This window comes from Equus asinus, chromosome 21, assembly GCF_041296235.1.
Source record: "Equus asinus isolate D_3611 breed Donkey chromosome 21, EquAss-T2T_v2, whole genome shotgun sequence".
NCBI classification, from domain to species: Eukaryota; Metazoa; Chordata; class Mammalia; order Perissodactyla; family Equidae; genus Equus; species Equus asinus.
The window spans coordinates 52,719,338-52,737,542 of NC_091810.1; the positions used below are offsets into that span (position 1 = coordinate 52,719,338).

Consider the following 18,205-nt stretch of genomic DNA (forward strand, 5'->3'; position numbering starts at 1 on the left):
CCTTTTCCTATTGTTGAGTTTCAAGAGTTCTTTGTATATTTTGGATAATAGTCTTTTATCCGATGTGTCTTTTACAAATATCTTCTCCCAGTCTGTGGCTTGTCTTCTCATTCTCTTGACATTGTCCTTTGCAGAGCAGAAGTTGTTAATTTTAAAGAAATCTAGTTTATCAGTTATTTCTTTCCTGCATCTAAAAAGCCATCACCATACCCAATGTCATCTAGATTTTCTCCTGTGTTATCTTCTAGGAGTTTCATAGTTTTGCATTTTGCATTTAGGTCTATCATCCATTTCGAGTTAATTTTTGTGAAGGATGTAAGGTCTGTGTCTGGATTCATTTTTTTGCATGTGGATGTTCAGTTGTTCCAGCACCATTTGTTGAAAAGACTGTCTTTGTGTGCATCCTTCTTTTCAAAACTTTTGATAGAAGTAGGACATACAGAGAGCATATAGCATAATGGGTTTTCATGAACTGAACATTTCTGTGTAAACTGGATCCAGATCAAGAAACAGAACATCACCCAGCACCCTGGAAGTCCCCTTGTGTTCTCACCCATCACCACCTTCCCAAGGGTAACCACCCTCTTGACTTCCGAAAGCACAGATTAATTTTAGGTATTTCTGTTTTTCATGTATTAAATGGAATCACACAGTGTGATGGTTAAGTCTATGTGTCAGCTCGACTGGCCACAGGCTGCCTAGATTAGACATTGTTTCCGGGTGTGTCTGTGAGAGTATTTCTGGATGAAATTCACATTCAAATTAGTGGACTCAGTAGATTGTCCTTCCCAATGTGGTGGGCAGCATCCAATCTGTTGAGGGCCATGTACAGAGATCCGGCCTAGCAAAGCCTTTGCTAACCCAGCCTTGTCACTTGTACTTAAATGTGCCCCAGATCAACCATGTCACTGAATCGGACCAAGTCACGCAGCTCTCCTCTCTGACAGTAGAACTATAAAGGATGTTCCTATATAAGCTTGTTTCTGCTCAGTTGATCTTTTCTTTGTTCCAGCAGTCTTTTTGATCCATCACAAATAAAACAAAACAAAAAACAAAGATACTCGAAGCTACCGTAATTCAGATGTGCTGAGATGATTATGGAGGGGCCGAAACATAATGGTTCTAGTATCTGGAGATGAAATGACCTGTGAGAGGCAAAACGACCAGTGAGAAGATAGAACAGAACCAGAGAGGGGGGCGGGATGAAGGGACTCGAGAGGAAAGGCTGGCTAGTGTGTGTGTGTGTGTGTGTGTGTGTGTGCGCGTGTGTGTGCGTGTGTGTCTGTATTCAAGTAAGGGCTACGAGTTATGTCTGGGGAATCCATTATTTGACTCTGTGTGTTTGTGTCTCCAAGTGTGCATATGGATGGGGACAGGCTCTGGGTTGGTGACAGGTGGTTACCGTGGGTGGGATGTGTCTGTGTGGGTCTTGATTTGTCTCTGTGTGCATTGGTGTTTGTGTCTATGAGGAATGTATGTGTGTGTACCACTGTGCTGGGCACTTTACAGTTTCCTCAGTGGGTTGTCAACAGCCCCGCACATTAGGAGCTGTCCCCATTTCACAGAAAGTGAAGCTCAAAGAGGTCCTGAAGCTCTAAGGTAGCATAGCCTGTTTGTGGCGGAGCTGGACGGCAGACACAGTTCCTTTCAATACCAAAGATCTTGCTCTCACCTCAGCCCTCTAACAACCTCCGGAAGGCGGCCTCAGGAGCCGACTCACCCTGGAATTAAAGCTGGGCCCACTTTTGGGACTGGAACATAGCAAGAAAAAGGCGCTCACCAAACACCCCACCAAATGTGCCCTGATTGCAAAGCCCAATGACACCAAGTGTTGTCGAGGGTGGAGTAGGGAAGGCTCTGCTCAGCGCCGGGGCTGTACACACAGGACCACTTGGGAACCAGTCATCTCGTGGAGCATGAAGTTAGACTTGACCCCAGCTGCTCCACTCCTACGGCCTGAGAAACACATGCCCTAGGGGCAGGTGCTGAACTTTCATAGCAATATTGTTAGTAATAGCAGAATCCTGGAAACAGCCCCAAAGTCCACTGATGGTAGATTGGGTAAAAAGACCTGTATTCCATTCACACATTTTATGAACTACAGCTCTATGCATTATTACGGACGCATCCTAATGTCCCAGAAGACTACTTACACAAGAGACTATTTTTATAAAGTTCAGAAACAAGCGAAAGTATAAGGAAGTGCAAGAGAATGATAAAAAAAATAATAATAAACTTCAGATGTTGGTTACCTCCTCGTGTCATTGGGGAGGGGAACACATGAGCTTCAACAACGTAGAGAATATCCCAGTTCTTAAATGGGATGGTGGTTCTTGGATACGATTTTTAGTGTTATGCTTCACAACTTACATATATGATGTATTTCTATGTAACAACTATTTCCTTATTGAAATCTTTATGGAGGTATAATTGACATACAACATTATATTAGTTTCAGGTGTCCAACACAATGAGTCGATCTTTATATATATTGCAAAATGATCACCACGATAAGTCTAGTTAACATCCATCACCATATATAGTTATAAAATTTTTTCTCGTGATGAGAATTTTTATGATTTATTCTCTTAGCAACTTTCAAACCTGCAATACAGTATTATTAACTGTAGTCACCATGCTGTACATTACATCCCCAGGACTTATTCATTTTATAACTGGAAGTTTGTACCTTTTGATCACCTTCACCCATTTTGCCCACCCCTCAACTCCCACCTCTGGTAAACCACAAATCAATTTTCTGTATCTATGAGCTTGTTTTTATTAGATTCCACATATAAGTGAGATCATACAGTATTTGTCTTCCTCTGTTTGACTTATTTCACTTAGCACTTAACCTGTGAACCTTGGGCCGCTGAAGCAGAGTGAGCAAAACAAGAAGGCTTTTATCATATAGCTTCATGCCTCTGTCCCATTACCAGCCATACACGTCCCTGACCTTGGGCTCCACCCAAGAACGTGATGGGGGACATGTGAAGCTGCAGAGAACAGGCGTCATTTAATTGCTCAGCCAATTCTTTGTACTGCTGGCAGTGCGGCCCTCAGAGCAGATGAAAATAATCAATTAGCCTTTTGGTTATACACAGCCTGCCCGTTCTGCTAACACACTCACATTACTCATAGTCTAACAGGAGGAGATTAAGTACGGGGGAGATGAAAGATCTCTGTACAATAAAGCACAGGAATTTTCAGGGAGCCTTTTAGGGAGGTAATATTTGAAGGGAGCTCTGTAGCTTGAAGAAACCCAGGCTCTCAGATACCGAGGAGGAGCAATCCCACAGAGGGAAAGGCAATATCCCAGCTCCTGGAGAGCAAGGCCACTGTGGCTGGAGCAGGAGAGCACTGGGACAGCGGGGTGCCAGGCGGGCAGGGCTGGGGTGGGGGTGTCTCACTGGCCCATTGCTGGGTTTGCCATTGGAGATTGTTAAGGAGAAGAATGACAGGATCTGAGCTAAGCTCTGACAAGATTGCCGTGGCTGCCATGTTAAGAATAGAATTGGGAGCAGGGCTGGCTGCCAAGGGTAGCGGTCATGTGATGGCTGAGAAGGTAAGGAGGCTGTTGTGGTACCAGTGAGGCAATGGGCTGACATCAGGAAACAGTGGACGGACTCAAGAGGCTGGGAGGTGGGACAGACAGAGATTGTGGATGGAGATGTGGGAAATGAAGAAAGCGGGAGAATCCAGTAGAATTCCCAAGATTCCCACTTGAGGAGCTGGCAGGGTTGGTGACAGGTGTTGGGTCAATTACTGAAATGGAGCAGACTTGGAGAGAAACTGAGTTGGAGGGAAGATCAAGAGGTGAAGCAAAGAAGCCCACTGGGTGGCCAGAAGAGAGGGCTGGCTGGACCTTAGATTTGTAGTCAATGGGGTGTGAAGCCATGGGCTGAGTGAGCTCACCTGGGCAGGGGGTGTAGACAGAGAAGAAGAGAGGGCCCAGGACGAACTGCTGAAGAGTTCAGAGAGGGAAGAGCCAGAAAAGAAGGCTGAGGTGAGCCACCAGGGGAGGTAGGAGGGGAGGAGAGGAAAGAGCATGTTTATCAAATTCAGAGGAGAATGGAACCGTGTCCGTGGGCTTGGCAACATGGAGGTCATTGGCAGGGCAGTGTCAGTGGGGAGGGGCCATGACTTCCCCCAGGCTCATGGGATTGGGGGCTGGGTCTAGTTTATTTGGGTAATAAAGAAGTGAGTGACTCCAGAAGGCCAGAGGACTCGAGGACATTTGTGCTACATTTGTAAAGCAACATCAAAAAGAAAAAAGTGCCTGTGACATTTTCATTAATCCACATGGTTGGGGTGTGAGCTATGAAAGAGGCATCTCCCAGCTTGAGTGCAGCCTGAGGAAAACCCTGGAAGCTTCCAGAGAAACTGTGAACTGAGGATCTGGGTGTGAAGCAGTTCCCCATCTGCTACCTGGGAGGAGAAGTGACCTGCCACTTGGAGCCCCACAGACAGGAAGGAGGACTGCCCTGTTTATTTTAGTCTGCTTGATTTCAGGTCGCTGACGTCTTCACACCCACTCTCCACCCCTTCTTTAAGGCTCAACCAATTAGGAGATAAAAATATAGCCCTAAGGCCAAAGCTATGTGTCATGCTCCATCAATTTGGTACAACCAGTCTATGGGGAACTCAAAATGGGAAATACTGAGAAGTACAAAAGGCTCACAATCCTCTAAGCATGTAGAAAAAACAACCCAAAACCATGAAAAAGGTTTGCTCCACACGCTCTGAGAGCTGTGGATGGACCGTAACACACAGCAGGAGGCCAAGGGCGCCCACCTCATCTGAGCGCTGGTTGGAGCCACTACTTTTTTTCTTGTCAAAATAAATGGGGCTTTTGTGTTGAAAATGATTTCATGGCTTGATTTCCTCTGAGGATGTCCAGCCCTCACTGACGTTAGAGTGCCTCCCTGAAACTCCCGTGCTGTGGGCTGGCTGTCGGGGGGACCTTCACTCCAGGAGAGTGGGGAGGCCTGGTTGAGGAGGGCGCCTCCCTCCTGCAGTCCTCACCCACTTGGGAACTGACCTAGCTGGGATCCCCAGACCCCAGGCTTCTCAGCCCAATAGAGACCAAGCTGATGGCAGGGCTGGGAAAGGACTGTCGGCCCCCTTGACCCACCAGCAGCCCTCTGCTCTCCTCCTGGAGGGAAGCACAACTGCCTGATGCCCAGAGACACCCTCTGAATCCAGGTGTGCTGAGGCCACACCTCCTGTGGGCTGCTCCCTGCTCATGGCTGAGAGTGGCAGCGACACTAAGGCAGGCCCACTCCTGCAAGGTGTGGGGCTCCTCCAACAGGCAACTTTGACCTCAGGACTCTTGTAGGCAGCTAAGACCTTCCTTCCTTCTTGCTTCCTTCTCTCCTTCACAGGGCTCAATCTGCATCTCTGTCTGAGGGTTCCTCCAACTGCCGCCCTCCCCCTCCCATCCTCCTTTACAGGCATTTTCCCCCATAGATCTTCTGCATGTCTAATCTCATCTTGGTCCTTGCTTCTCAGAGGACCCAATTAACACACCCGGAGCTTCCAGAAATTGATGCGAGGGCAGCAAACAGCCCCAGTGTTTGTAGGTAGTCTTATAAACAAATGGGTAGTCTTGTGCCACTGCCTGTCCATAATTGGGGTCATCCCTCTGTCCCTTTCTGAAGAGACAAATTCCCTCATGAGAGGCGCACGTTGCCTCTCCAGGCCTTGGTGGTGCCTGCTGCAGAGGGCCAGCCCCAAGCCCCGGCCTGTCTTAATCGACGCCCACCCAAGTAACTGCATGTCCTCATGATGGGCGCCTCAGTGAGCTGGGGATGCCCACGTCCAAGTGCGAGGTCACGTGACTTCACACTGAAAAACACGAGGGGCGATGGGGCGTGGTCAGCGGGTCCTCCCCTTGTTGGTTGGGAGTTGTGACGTTGTTGACCTTAACCAGGGATTCTGGGCTTCATGAGATCAGAGAACAGGGAAGGGGTGAGGAGGGAGGGCACAAGGTGGGAGGGCAGGGGAGCAGGGTCGTTTCACCACTCACCCAGAAACTGGTACTTCACTTTCCTAAACGGGTTGTAAAGTCCTGTTGCCACTTACATCTCAGCAAGGACAGTTTATCAGGCTCCTTCCCAACGAGAGGTGGGGGGTGGGGCTGGAGGGAGCAGAACATCGGCAGGAAGTGAGAAAAACTGGACAGAAGAGATCAGCTGGAGACCTGCAATGTCCCCCGAAAGTTCACATCCTTCCTCACCCTCAGAACGTAATCATATTTGGAAACAGGGGTGGTGCAGATGCAGTTAGTCAGGATAAGGTCACACTGGAGTAGGACAGGCCCTAAACCCAGGGTGGCTGGTGTCCTTGTAAGAAGAGAAGAGACACAGGAGGAGAAGGGCCCATGAAGACAGAGGCGGAGGCTGAAGCGGTGAGCCGCAAGCAAAGGGATGTCAGAGAGGGCTGACCACCGTCAGAGGCTGAGGAGAAGCAAGGAGAGATCCTCTGGAGAGCCTTCAGCCAGAGCACGGCCCTGCCAACACCTGATTTCGGACTCTTGGTCTCCAGGACTGCGAGAGGATCGACTTCTGCTGTTTAAACCACTCAGTTGCCACGGCAGCCCTGGGACACTAACACCAGAGCCGTGCTCAGTGGCTGAAGTGGCCCATGGCGGTCCTTCAGCTCCCTTCAACCAGCCCCTTCCTGAACATCCAGAATCCCCCAGTGAGGCAGGGTTGAAAAAAGCGTTGCAATAACAGTTCATTCACCTATTCAACAAACATTTCTTCAGCACCCGCTCAGCGCCAGGCCTGCGCTAAGAGCTGGGTGTGCCATGGGAAAGAAGGTAGAGGTGCCCACTGCCCACGGAGGCTCCAGGCTGGCGGGAGACAGCCGCGCATGGACACAAGTGGGTGGAGAATTACGAGCTGTAAGAAGTGCTGGGAGAGCAAAGAACGTGGTCCTATGAGGGTAATCAGGCAGGAGGGGCAAGGCTTGGGGTGGAGTGGGCTAGTCGGGGAGAACTCTGTGAGGAGGTGGCATCTAAACCAGGAGTGTGTTGGAGGCGAAGAGGGGAAGAACCAGAGGAAGGGTGGCTGTGCCTGGGGGCCAGCTGCGACAGCTGGGCCTGTGGGCAGGCGGGGAACCAGGAACTGAAAGAGGGTGCGGCCCAGTTCAGTAGGGGAGGGGAGCTCCCCAGTGGGAGAGGGAGGTGGCCTCCTGGGGCTTGTAGTGGGTTCTGGATTTATCTAAATTCAGTGAGAAATACTCCTGCTCAGACCTTCACCCCAGGTGGTCATTATCCTGAGTGAATTTTAAAACGGTGAGGGGGCGGCCAGATGAAAGGCCCTGAGGAAACGTTGTCATCTCTGGGGAACAGTGGGTCACCCTGGCTGAAAATGCGCCCGTCTGCCCCTCCCTCAAGTGGCTCGTACAGACCTCACACGGAGTCTACACTGAGAAACAGACCGACATCTGGATTCCGCATTGAGGGGAGATGAAGGAACACAGAGGCTGGAGGGGCGGCCCTCTGCCCTTCACAGCAGCCAGCCGAACCCGTGAGGTGGGCCCTCCAGGGGGCAGCGCTGGGAGCGCAGATGCCCTCAGACCCGAACGGCCTTACTTCGGGGCAGTTCTTAGAGGAGAACATTCTCCGGGTCTCATCTCTCTCTCTCAGGGCTGCCCTGGCTCTCAGGACGCTGGGATCTGCATCATTCCATGGTCCAGTGGTCTTCAGTTCCGGCCCGGAGAGGGTCGTTCTGATCCACAGCCAGGGTTCAGACCACCAACATAGCCAATGGGTTCTTTGTGGTCTACACCCACGGCTGTCCCCACCCCTTTCCCCTTCCTGGCTCCCTTGGGCTCTGGCCCCAGCATCATGGTAAATAGAAAACTTGTTCTTTTTCATTCCTGCCTCAGGGGAAACATCCAGGGAAAGGCCAGGGACTGCTGGGCCATTACTGCACCACATTGTGCTCCTCAGCTTTCCTCTTTTCCAGTCTTAAAATAAACCCATAGTGCTTCCTCCAGCAGCTCCTTACTCCCTCTCCCGCTGTCTCCGTGTGGCCTTGGCTTGAAGCTCCCTCCCCAGCAGGCTTCCAGCCTCGGGCTCAGCCCAGCTCTTGACAATCAAGACTTTAAAACACACATGAACCATATTTGCAATAGGTGGTTGTGCTCCAATAATGCCCATGACTAACCCTCAGCAATGGTTCTGGGCAGCCCAGGCGAGGGGGCCAGAACCGAAGCCTTAACAGAAAGGCCAGGCAGGAAGCCATCCAATTGTCATGCTTTTGTTCTCCCAGCAGAGAAATCCCCAGTCATCATTTAGGGCTGCTTAGCAGTTTTCCATTTATAAAATATCCCCAGACTATTTCCAGCAGTTTTCCCTCCCAGGATGCCCATCGCTGGGTGAATTTTGCAATTAAGGAAATAAAAATCTCGGCTGTGTTTAACAGCTTGCTCAAGGTTACAGAGCCCACTTAGGGCCAGAATCAGAATTCGAAGTTGTCGCGCACCAAAGTTTCAGCCCCAAGTCTGTAATCACTTCTTGACCTTGGAATCCCTGTCGGACTCTGAACCAACGTTGAAGGTCAGTCTTTTAGCCCATCCTGACCTGCTGCTTAGGACTCCTAGGTAAGAGCATCTGCAGGGAAGATTTTGCTTAAAGGATGAGAAGCAAATCCACGGATCATCTCTACAGCATATTTGTACAAATGAGAAAAGCTGCCTGCTCTGGACAGAGTCCCACAGGCACATGGATGGGCCAGCAGGGGCTGGCACGGATTTTGGCCCCACTACCCTCCTGGACTGGACATCTTTGTGCAGTGTGCAACCTACACAACCATAGCTGTAGCCTTGCTGAAGAGGCAGCCCAGGAATTTCAAACTCTTTCCACTCTCCCACAAAAAAAAAACCCAACAACGAGCAGGAACCGTGGTGGCTGATATACAGGAGCACAGCACGACTCAAACCCACTGGTTGCCAGGCCATTGCCCTACTGTTTATTGCGTAGGTTTTGCAGACTCAAAGGCCAGCAAGGTGCCTCTCAGCTCCCAAGGAAGTGGTCTAGTGGGGAAAACAGACACCAAAATGATTTCAATACAATCGGGCCAATGCTGTCTTAAGAGGTTAACTCAAGGTAGTAAGCAGACTTAAATGGGACTATTGTGCATATTTCACCAACTTTTAAGACATCATTGATTTTAAGGTGCCCATTATTCTAAGTACCACATTAAAAAAACAAGAAAAAATGCTGCCATTAAAGCATGGCACCATGGTCTTTACTTAGACTTTTAATTTTGTGCTTGTTAAATTATATCTTTCTGATTTACTTAGATAAATTTTATCATATCACTGAGGCACATAACTAAAAAGGAAAATGTGAGTAAAATAGATTGGTTAAAGTATTGGTAAAACTTGCTCACGCTCAGAAGCCAACTCTTCTGAATCACCTGTCATGCAAGCACGTGTCTCCCACACCACCCTCTGGGCCACCACAAGCCCCAGGGAGGTGGCACGTCCCAGCACGGCCCTCCACTATTGTCTCTGGGATTTCTTCCCAGTTGCTGACGTCCACCGTGCAGGATTTGCAGGGACAACATCACAGCTGTCGCCTTTGAGAACACATCTTGCCTTCAGATGTTAGGCTGTGGAGAACCGTGCGCCTGAGAATGTGAAATGGGTTACCCAGCCGCAGACGCGCAGTGGGGCTGGGTCGCCGGCTCCGCGGCAGCCCATGCTCCCAACAACTGTGCAGCCAGCCACAGAGCTCACAGCTCCCTGTGCGTGATGCCGACTGCAACGAGATGCTGCAAAACTTCACCCCAACACCTCCAAAAAGGGCTTTTTCTCTCTCGAGCTGGGCAGTTCCCTGAGGGAGGGGCTGGGAGGAAAGTGAGCATCCCTGGGCTGAAGACCTCCAGGGCCTCTGCAGCCCACAAGTCCCACGGGCCTTGAAATGGACAAATGCAAAGGCGTAGAGTTGGGCCCTTCCCCCACCCGCCTCCTCACAGCCCCCCATCTCGGCAGGGAGGGAGGCCCCAGGGAGGCAAACGGGCACGGCCCCACAGAGGCCTCTCCATGGGCGGTGGGGTGAGACACTCCAGCGACCCGCGTTAGCAATCACACTCCAACGGCCGGCCCTGGGACGTGCCCACTGGAATGGACATGTTCACAGTCCACCCTATCCTGAGATCCTGGGGGTCTCATCTCCTCCAGAGGATACAAAGCAGGAATCAGATGTGGTGGCTCAAGGGTGCACAGCGACCATTCCAACCCAGGTCCCCTCAGCCTGTAGGCTCTGGGCCGCCTGAACGAACTTGCCCTCCTGGCTCTCCCTTCAAGGCAGCACTTTCTACCCTGGTGATGTGCTGGACATCATAGTCCTTCTCACCTCCTCCCCTGGGACATGTCACTTTGGCCTGTCCCTCCTCTCTCATTCCATGGCCCTGCCCTGTCCCAGAGCTCCAGCCATCCCCGAGGTCCGCACTGTGGCAGGCCCTGGGCAAGCTCTTCCCCAGCTTGGACTGGGCATTGGCCAATGCCTCCTCGTCAGTCTCCTTACCACCAATTCACCAGGCACACTACTGCCAGCAAAATGCGGCTCTGACATGCTGCTTTACGGCCTACACCCCTCCGGTGATTGCTCCAGGCACCCAAGGAGCTAACCAGGCACGGTGGGAAAGGCGTTCTGGGGAGAGGCAAGCCCACAGGAAGGTCAGGAGGGGAGGTGGAGAGCTGTTCCCGGAGGACCTGCATGTGCTTCTGGGGCTGGAGCGGGGATATGTGGTGGTCCACAAAAGTCCGTGCCCTCCGAATGCTGACATTCTGAAGAGGGAGATAAATGATACGACAAGATAAATATGCAAAAAAATCATTATTTGCTAGAGGGGGAGGGAATGCTGGGGGTGGGGTGGTATGTAGGATGGTCAGGGAAGAACTCATGAGGGCGGAAACCAGGAGGCGAGAGAATGAAGCATCTGGGGAGAAGCTTTCTCGGTAGGGGGACAGCAGGTGTGAGGCAGGAGTGTGCCCATTGTGCCTGAGGAACAGCAAAGGCCAGGGTCTCTGGAGCGGAGAGAGCTGGGAGGAGTGTGGAGAGAGGTGGGGTGGGGAGGACAGACCACGTGAGGTTGTGTCATTTATTCCCAGGTGCACTTTGCTTAGCACAGCACAGGGCAAAGCATGGCTGATCAAAGGCTCCTGGCAGCTTGTGGGGCCACAGATGCAGGTGAGCTCAACCCAGTGGGTGACCTGGTGTTTTTTACTGTCACCTGGGATCTGTCTTAGAGCTTCTTCTGCTCAGGCCTGGGAGGAAGGGCACGGGGCAGGTGCACAGGGAGCAGCAGCATCTCACCTTTGCTGCCCCCTCGGGTCTCAGGGAAAGATCAGCAGCTGGACAAGAACCAGGTGGGGTCTGGGAAGAGAGGATCCTCTCACTGCACCCCCCACTCCCGGCACTGCCTCTCCCTGATCCCTAAGGCCACCCTCTGGTGGGCTCATGTTTGTCACTGCCCCAGCAGGCCCCAGCCTGGACCTCAGCTGGCCTGACCCCTGCCGCAGCCCCCAGGGCTGTGCCTCAGCTCGCCCTTGGGAGCTCCTGCCCACCTGTGGCCGCCTGGCAGTCATGAGTGGCCACTGGAAAAGGAAGGGCTGCAGGATGAGAAATCCGTGGCTATCAAGGTCCGGTCTCTGACCCCTCCTCTCCCTCTCTGGGTGGACCCTCTCTCCCTCAGGGCCCTGTCTCAGGACAGGCCTTTCCCTGGGCAGGCCGGGGAGGCCAGGAGAATGGGGAGAAGGGGAATGGAAGGAACTATCCTGTGCTAAACACTTACCGTATGCCGGAGCCCAACTCATTGCCTTGCTGTGGACGCCTGTGGAGTGGGTGTAATTATGAGGAGATGGAGCCACTGAGCCTGGGAGACTTGGTCAAGGCCATGCTAGGTGGGTTACAACTGGCTTTTTAAAATATTTGGTGTTATAGACTTTTTTTTTTAAAGATTGGCTCCTAAGCTAACAGCTGTTGCCAATCTTCTTTTTTTCTGCTTTTTCTCCCCAAATCCCCCCAGTCATAGTTGTATATTTCAGTTGTGGGTCCTTCTAGTTGTGGCATGTGGGACGCCGCCTCAGCATGGCTTGATGAGTGGTGCCATGTCCGCGCCCAGGATCCGAATCTGTGAAACCCTGGGCCACCACAGTGGAGCGTGCGGACTTAACCACTTGGCCATGGGGCCAGCCCCCTATAGACTTTTTTTAAGTCAACATTTGAGGAAACACAGATTTAGAAAAGGCAGATGTACTAAGTGTACAGCTCAATCAATTCTCATAAACTCTGCAATCAGCACCCTGATCATGGAACAGCACCTGCCTCCAGACACTTACTAGCTGGCCACCTGAGGCAGGTTATCTGACTCTCCAAGCCTCAGTTTGCTCATCTGTCAGGTGGGGCCCCAGCTTGTTAACCTCCTCACGGTGTGGCTGGTGAGGATTACATGGGATAAAGCATAGAATCATAAGAATACTGGCCAAGTCCTAAGCCTTTTTACACACGTTAACTCACTGAATCCTCACAATGACTGGGGGTTGGAACTGTTATTCCTGTTTCCACAGGTGAGGAGATGGAGGCTCAGGGAGGTTAAGCCACCAGCCGAGCCGTCGGGGTCAGTAAATGTGGGAGCTGAACTCCGGCCGAGCTGAGCTCCCATCCTCCATCTCACTCGCCAGGCCATTTGTTGAGCCAGACCCCTGGCACAAAGTTAATGCTCAGTATACAGGCCACCCCTGCGAGTGGCGTTCTGACTCCTGTTACCGTGCTGCTGTTAACAATACAGAGGACTCCCACCATATGTGGGTGCCGTCAGAGTAGGGAGCCACCCCGGTGATGGCATCCCACCTGAGCCCATGTGAGGATGGGGGGCCTTCCTGTGTAACTGTCCCCCTTGGCCCCAGCCTTGGGCACCTCCCTGACAGCTGTGACTCTGATTAATTCTCAAGATCAAATTGCCCTCCCCACAACCCCCCCAATCACGTGACCGTGAGGCTCGACCTCCGTCAGGCAAAAAGAAATTACCAGGTACTTTCCCCCAAAGCAGGCCCTTGGCTGTGTGGTGCACCTGTGTGTTACGTGTTTTTTTGTGTGTGGTGCACGTATGTGTGCGTGTTGTGTGTGGGGTGTGTGGTATGGTGGGTATGTGTGTGTGGTGTGTGTTGTGTGTGTGGTATGCATATTGTAAGTGGGATGTGTGTATGTGATATGCATGTGCATGTGTGTGTTGAGGCGGAGTGGGGGGTGAGGTGTAAGTCTCCAGGACTAAAACATAGTGAAGCATTTGGGGATGGGTCACATTTCCACCCTGAATCAACAACCATGACCCTTCAGAAGCAGGAATCTGGAGAATTTCCCAGGCTTCCTGCAGGGCGTCTGGGAAACCTGCCCTTCTCTACCTTTCAAAACGTCCCACACCCTCCAAACCAACAGAACACTCCAGACTGTCTCCACAAACCAGTGTGTGAGTCTCACAGAGGAAGGAGAGCGGGCAGAACTGGGGACCAACAAACAAACCTTTGGAGTACAAATTGGTCACTCATAAAATGGCATAAGGCAGGTCTGTGATTTCACGCATCTCTGTGGAGTGCGGCCCGGAGTCCAGGACAGAGGGCAGGGCGGGATCGGCAGGGTAAGCGATGATCCAGTCTGTGACCACAAGCTGTTTGAGAGCCACAATTAGGAGCTTTCACAGATTTAGAGGGTAAACAGTTGTCACTCAGGAGACGTCTGTAAACCCAGGTGTTAGCAGACAACTGAGATATTTAGAAGATAACTTAGATGTACACTGACAACAAGAGTTTGGAAATGAAGATTGCTCAGGTGGCAGAGGCAGCTGGCCGCCCACAGGTTTGGGTTCCCCTTCCCTCATGCAGAGTTGTTGCTGAGAAGTGGCTGCCCAACCCGGACCACATTTCCCAGGCCCCTCTGAGGGCAGCTGACCGAATTCTGGCCAAGAGAAATAGGGCAGAAGTGATATATGCCACTTCCAGACCTGGCCCATAAAAATCTCCTTATGAAATTCCGTCTCTCTCTCCCCCTCGTCTGCAACCTGGATATCAATGTCCAGGGCGACCTTGAAAGCCAAGGGTCGAAGACAATGGGGCCTCCATCAGCCTGGGTTCCTCCATCAAGCTGGAACAGAGTGAACTTCCTCCCCGGCTCCCTTCTCCAAAGGATAAGACTTATGGGAATGAGAAATAAAGTTTGCTGTGTGAGACCACTGAGGTTTGGGGGTTTACATGTTATAGTTGCATTACCAATTAGCTGCTAATTAAAAACTTTTTATTGCTAAAGATGATTAGTAGACATTCACGATATTAGCAGGCCACTGAGGTATTAGTGCACCATTGAGGTGTCGCAGGCAATAAATGAAGTAACTGTCAGCTAAGAGGTCTACTCTACTCCTACTCGCTAAGAGGGGAACTGACACCTAATATGTCTGCTGATAACTTGGATTGTTTGCTGATGACTAAGATGTTAACAGTTGTCTTAGTTTGGGCTGCTGAAACAAAGTAGCATAGATGGGGTGACTTACAAACAACAGAAATGTATTCCTCACAGTTCCGGAGGCTGAAGTCTGAGATCAGGGGCCAGAGCAGTTGAGTTCCGGTGAGGGCCCTCTTCGGGCTTGCAGACTGCTGACTTGTCATAGGGTCCTCACATGTCAGGGAGCTGAGAGATGAAGCAAGCTCTCTCGTGACTCTTATAAGGGCACCAATCCCATCCATGAGGATGGAACCCTCACGACCTCATCTAATCCTAATTACTTCCCAGAGGCCATCAATTGGAGGGTAGAGTTTCAACATATGCATTTTGAGGGATATAAACATTCGGTCCATAATAGTAGTCAATTAAAATAGTAGTAACAAACTAAGATATTGCCTGGAAACTAAGGTGTTGACTGACAACTAAGAGATTAGCTGCTAACTAATAATGGAGCTGTTCAGTGACACCTGGCTTCGGTTCTCTCTTCTGAGCTATTTCTCTCAGCCTGTCTCTGTGCAGAGGCTGCCCTTGTGTCCTGCCACTGATAGTGAGCCCCCTCTGGAGCCCACCTGACAAAGCCCCTCTGGCCCACCCTGGCCCTGTTTCTAGCGGAAGGGGACCTTGCCTTTTTTCCTGATGGATGACAGGCCAGACCCAGTGGATGACATCACTCTGTGGGTGGCCCTGCCTCCCCTATTGACCCCACAGTGCCCATCACACCCTCCTCACACTCCCCCTCACCTCTGTGTTTGAGGAAGGGAGTCCCTCCTCAGGGCCGGTTCTCCTCCTGGTTCTGAGCGCAGCCCATGAGGGTGCAGCTGTGCAGGTACGGTGGGTGGGTGAGTTCTCCTTTGGGTGGGGCCAGGGGTGGGCTACCCCTCAGCAATCCCAGATGAGCTTCTTTCATTGCTCATGGGAAGAATGGTCTGGGGAAGACACTGGCTGGGCTGCCGTGAGGCCAAGAAGCTCTCCCTGTGACTGCAGGCCCAGCTCCCCTCCCACGGGATTTCCCTAACAGAATGTGGGGTTGAGCAAAATTGACTCCCTGACTTCTAGGTCCCAGTGATGGAGCCCAAAGGGGACTCTGTCTGCCTGTCAGAGGTGAGGGCTCCTTCGGATTGGCCAGTCCCAAGCACAGAGAGAGCCCTGACCCTCCCCAGGCACACACTAAAGTGGGTGCCTCGGAACACCTGGGATGTACTCACCGATTCTAGGTATTTGGGGGACAATTGGAGAGAAAGCCAGAAATCAGGACTGTCTGAAAATCCAGGAGGGTTGAGGGCTGTTTTCCATAAAGGCCTTTGGGAAGCAATATGGTGCAGCAGCATCGGAATCACGGCTCTGCCATCTTCTCATGTGTGTGGTCTTGAGCAAGACCCCTTCTGTGGTAAAGCACTTAGAACAGGGCCTAGCACATGATTAGTCCTCACAAAATGGGAACTATTATCATCGTTGCTGATCTCGGGGAATCACAGACAGTGACCCTACACACTGGGTGTCTGGCATAGGCGTGCTCTTCCTGGAACTGGACTCCAAGGTCAGAGCTTGAGGCATGCGGAGGTGAGTCATAAGTGCTGGGTTCCAGGCCCATGACTCCAGCAGCCTGGCCACCACCTACCCCCAGGGCCTCATTATCTCTGCGGCCCCTCCTTCACGTGGGCAGCTCTAGAGATGTGACGGAGGAGGCCCCAAGTGAGGTCAACCCTTCTGGACAAATGTTGCCCCACCCTTGGATCTGAGGCCTCTGCCCGAAGGACTGGCCCTTCCCTGGCTGCTCCAGGCTGTCCCCTCCCTGCCAGCACAGTCACCACCCACCCACTCTCCCTGGGGGCATTCCCCCCTTGCTCATTGTTGGTCACCCCAGATTCCAATCTCCAAACTCATCAGCTTGGATGAGAGCCTTCAGCCGCCCACCCTGGGAGCGTCAGACAGGGACCCAGCCCACGAAACAGATGTTTTCTGCTCGCTCTTCTCACAGGAAGAAGGGCGAGGGCAAACTTCACATTTTGTCTACCCCTATGCCCTTCCTTGATCCATAGACTGGGGTGCGGCTCATCATTATGAAAAAATTTACCCCCTGAGCTAAATTCTGCCCGGTGGTAGCACTGGGCTTTTCCTACAAAGTAGGGGGAGGGGCGCTGAGGGGATGAGCAGAGACTGGGAATCATCATACTTCATCACTTACTGCCTGGGTCTCAAGTGAGTCACAGCCTGTTCGAGCCATGGTTTCGTCATCTGCAAAAGGGGGATGATAACGCCTTCTGGTTTGGTCTTATCTACCTTTGAACCCAGCGGCACCGCCCGAGCCATGGCCCATGGGCATAGGGTGGGCCAGAGGCCGTTCGGCTTGTCTAGACTCCATGCACGCTCCACTTCTCTTGTGACTCTGGCTTCCGTCTAGTGCACTTCCTCACCCCTGGACTCTGGCCTTCTCTCCTTGTGGAGGTTGCCTTGGGTGCTCTTCCCAGATCATCTTCACAGGTCAATGTGCCTGGTCCCAGCTGCTCTGCACATTGCTTGCTGACAGCTCAGTGTCCTTTTCTGGAAAACTTTCCCTGAGCCAATGGGAGCCCCTTCACCCTGAGCTGCCCAGGAAGTTATTACCCCCCTAATCCCAGAAGTGACCCTCAGCCAATGACAGGCAGATTCAGGGTACAAACGCCCAGTCCTGTTCCTCCAAGAGGGACAAGTCTGTGGAGCCACACACATGCCAGAGCTCCAGTTCAGAATTCCCGGACAGAAGGAACAAGAACCAGCTGTATTTCTTCCCAAGACCCCTCCACTTCTTCTCTCCCAGAAGGCAGGTTGCTGCTGTGGAGAAAGCAAGAGGTGTTCACAGAAAGGCAGACCTGGGGCTGAATCCTGGCTGTACAGGTCAATACCGGTGACTTCGGTAATTCACTCTATTTTCTAGGCTTCAGTTTCCTTATTTACAGGACGTGGGTCATAATTCCCACTCTGTAACATCAACATGAGGATTCAAGAGCAGCAGCAAAGCCCCTTGACTGGTGCCTGGGGCTCCAAATGCCTGGATTGCCTTGGCTGCCCTTTCCTGTCTCTCCTAGTGGGGCAACCTACTGAGCAGGGCAGCAGGCTGTGGCCAGGCCTGCTGGTGCAGGAACCAAGCCTTTTCTGGACTCTGGTCCCTAACGACCAACTACAGCCCAGCAGGATGTGTTGTTGGCCCGGTTGCATGCTGCAGCAAGTCTGTGTGCACTAGTGGCCTCATAACCCGTCCCCTGCAGCTCAGTTCAGGAACCAAACCACACATAAATGAAAACTTCTGATTCTCAGTTCTTGGTTTGGAGGCCATCTTGTCTGAGTATTGGCCTGCCAAGGGGCCCCAGGCCACGAATAGTCTGCAAGAGTCTCTAGTGGACTTCTCCACTTGGCTCCAAACCTCCTCCAGCTCATACCACTGGGCCATCTGCTCCCAGCAGCCTCAGGCCATCAATCAGTAAACCCCAAGCCATGGCAGCAGAGGCAACAAGAATGATGGCTGCTCCACTCAGTCAAGAGGCTCCCCTAGCAAGCCCCAAACGCTCCTTCCATTAACTGCTGTTGAGGGAGGGATGCAGAGGTCACTGGAGATCCTACTCTGGGCACCACAGGCAGGACACTCAAGCCAGACTTGACCTGGAGGCTTAGATTGGACTCACCCCTATGGTTCCTAGCTCTTGACTTTTCATCCTT

The 18,205-nt window shown here is 51.9% G+C and overlaps 1 long non-coding RNA gene across 1 annotated transcript; it reads right to left on the reverse strand.

Annotated features, from left to right (window-relative positions):
• Positions 1-1,007: 1,007 nt before the first annotated feature.
• LOC139041336 (uncharacterized) lies at positions 1,008-15,868 on the reverse strand. Its single transcript, XR_011496289.1, has 5 exons — positions 15,718-15,868; positions 15,254-15,330; positions 14,562-14,698; positions 13,541-13,685; positions 1,008-1,145 (listed from the first exon to the last, which is right to left on the reverse strand). It is a non-coding gene; the product is annotated as an uncharacterized lncRNA (long non-coding RNA).
• Between the last annotated feature and the right edge of the window lie 2,337 nt (positions 15,869-18,205).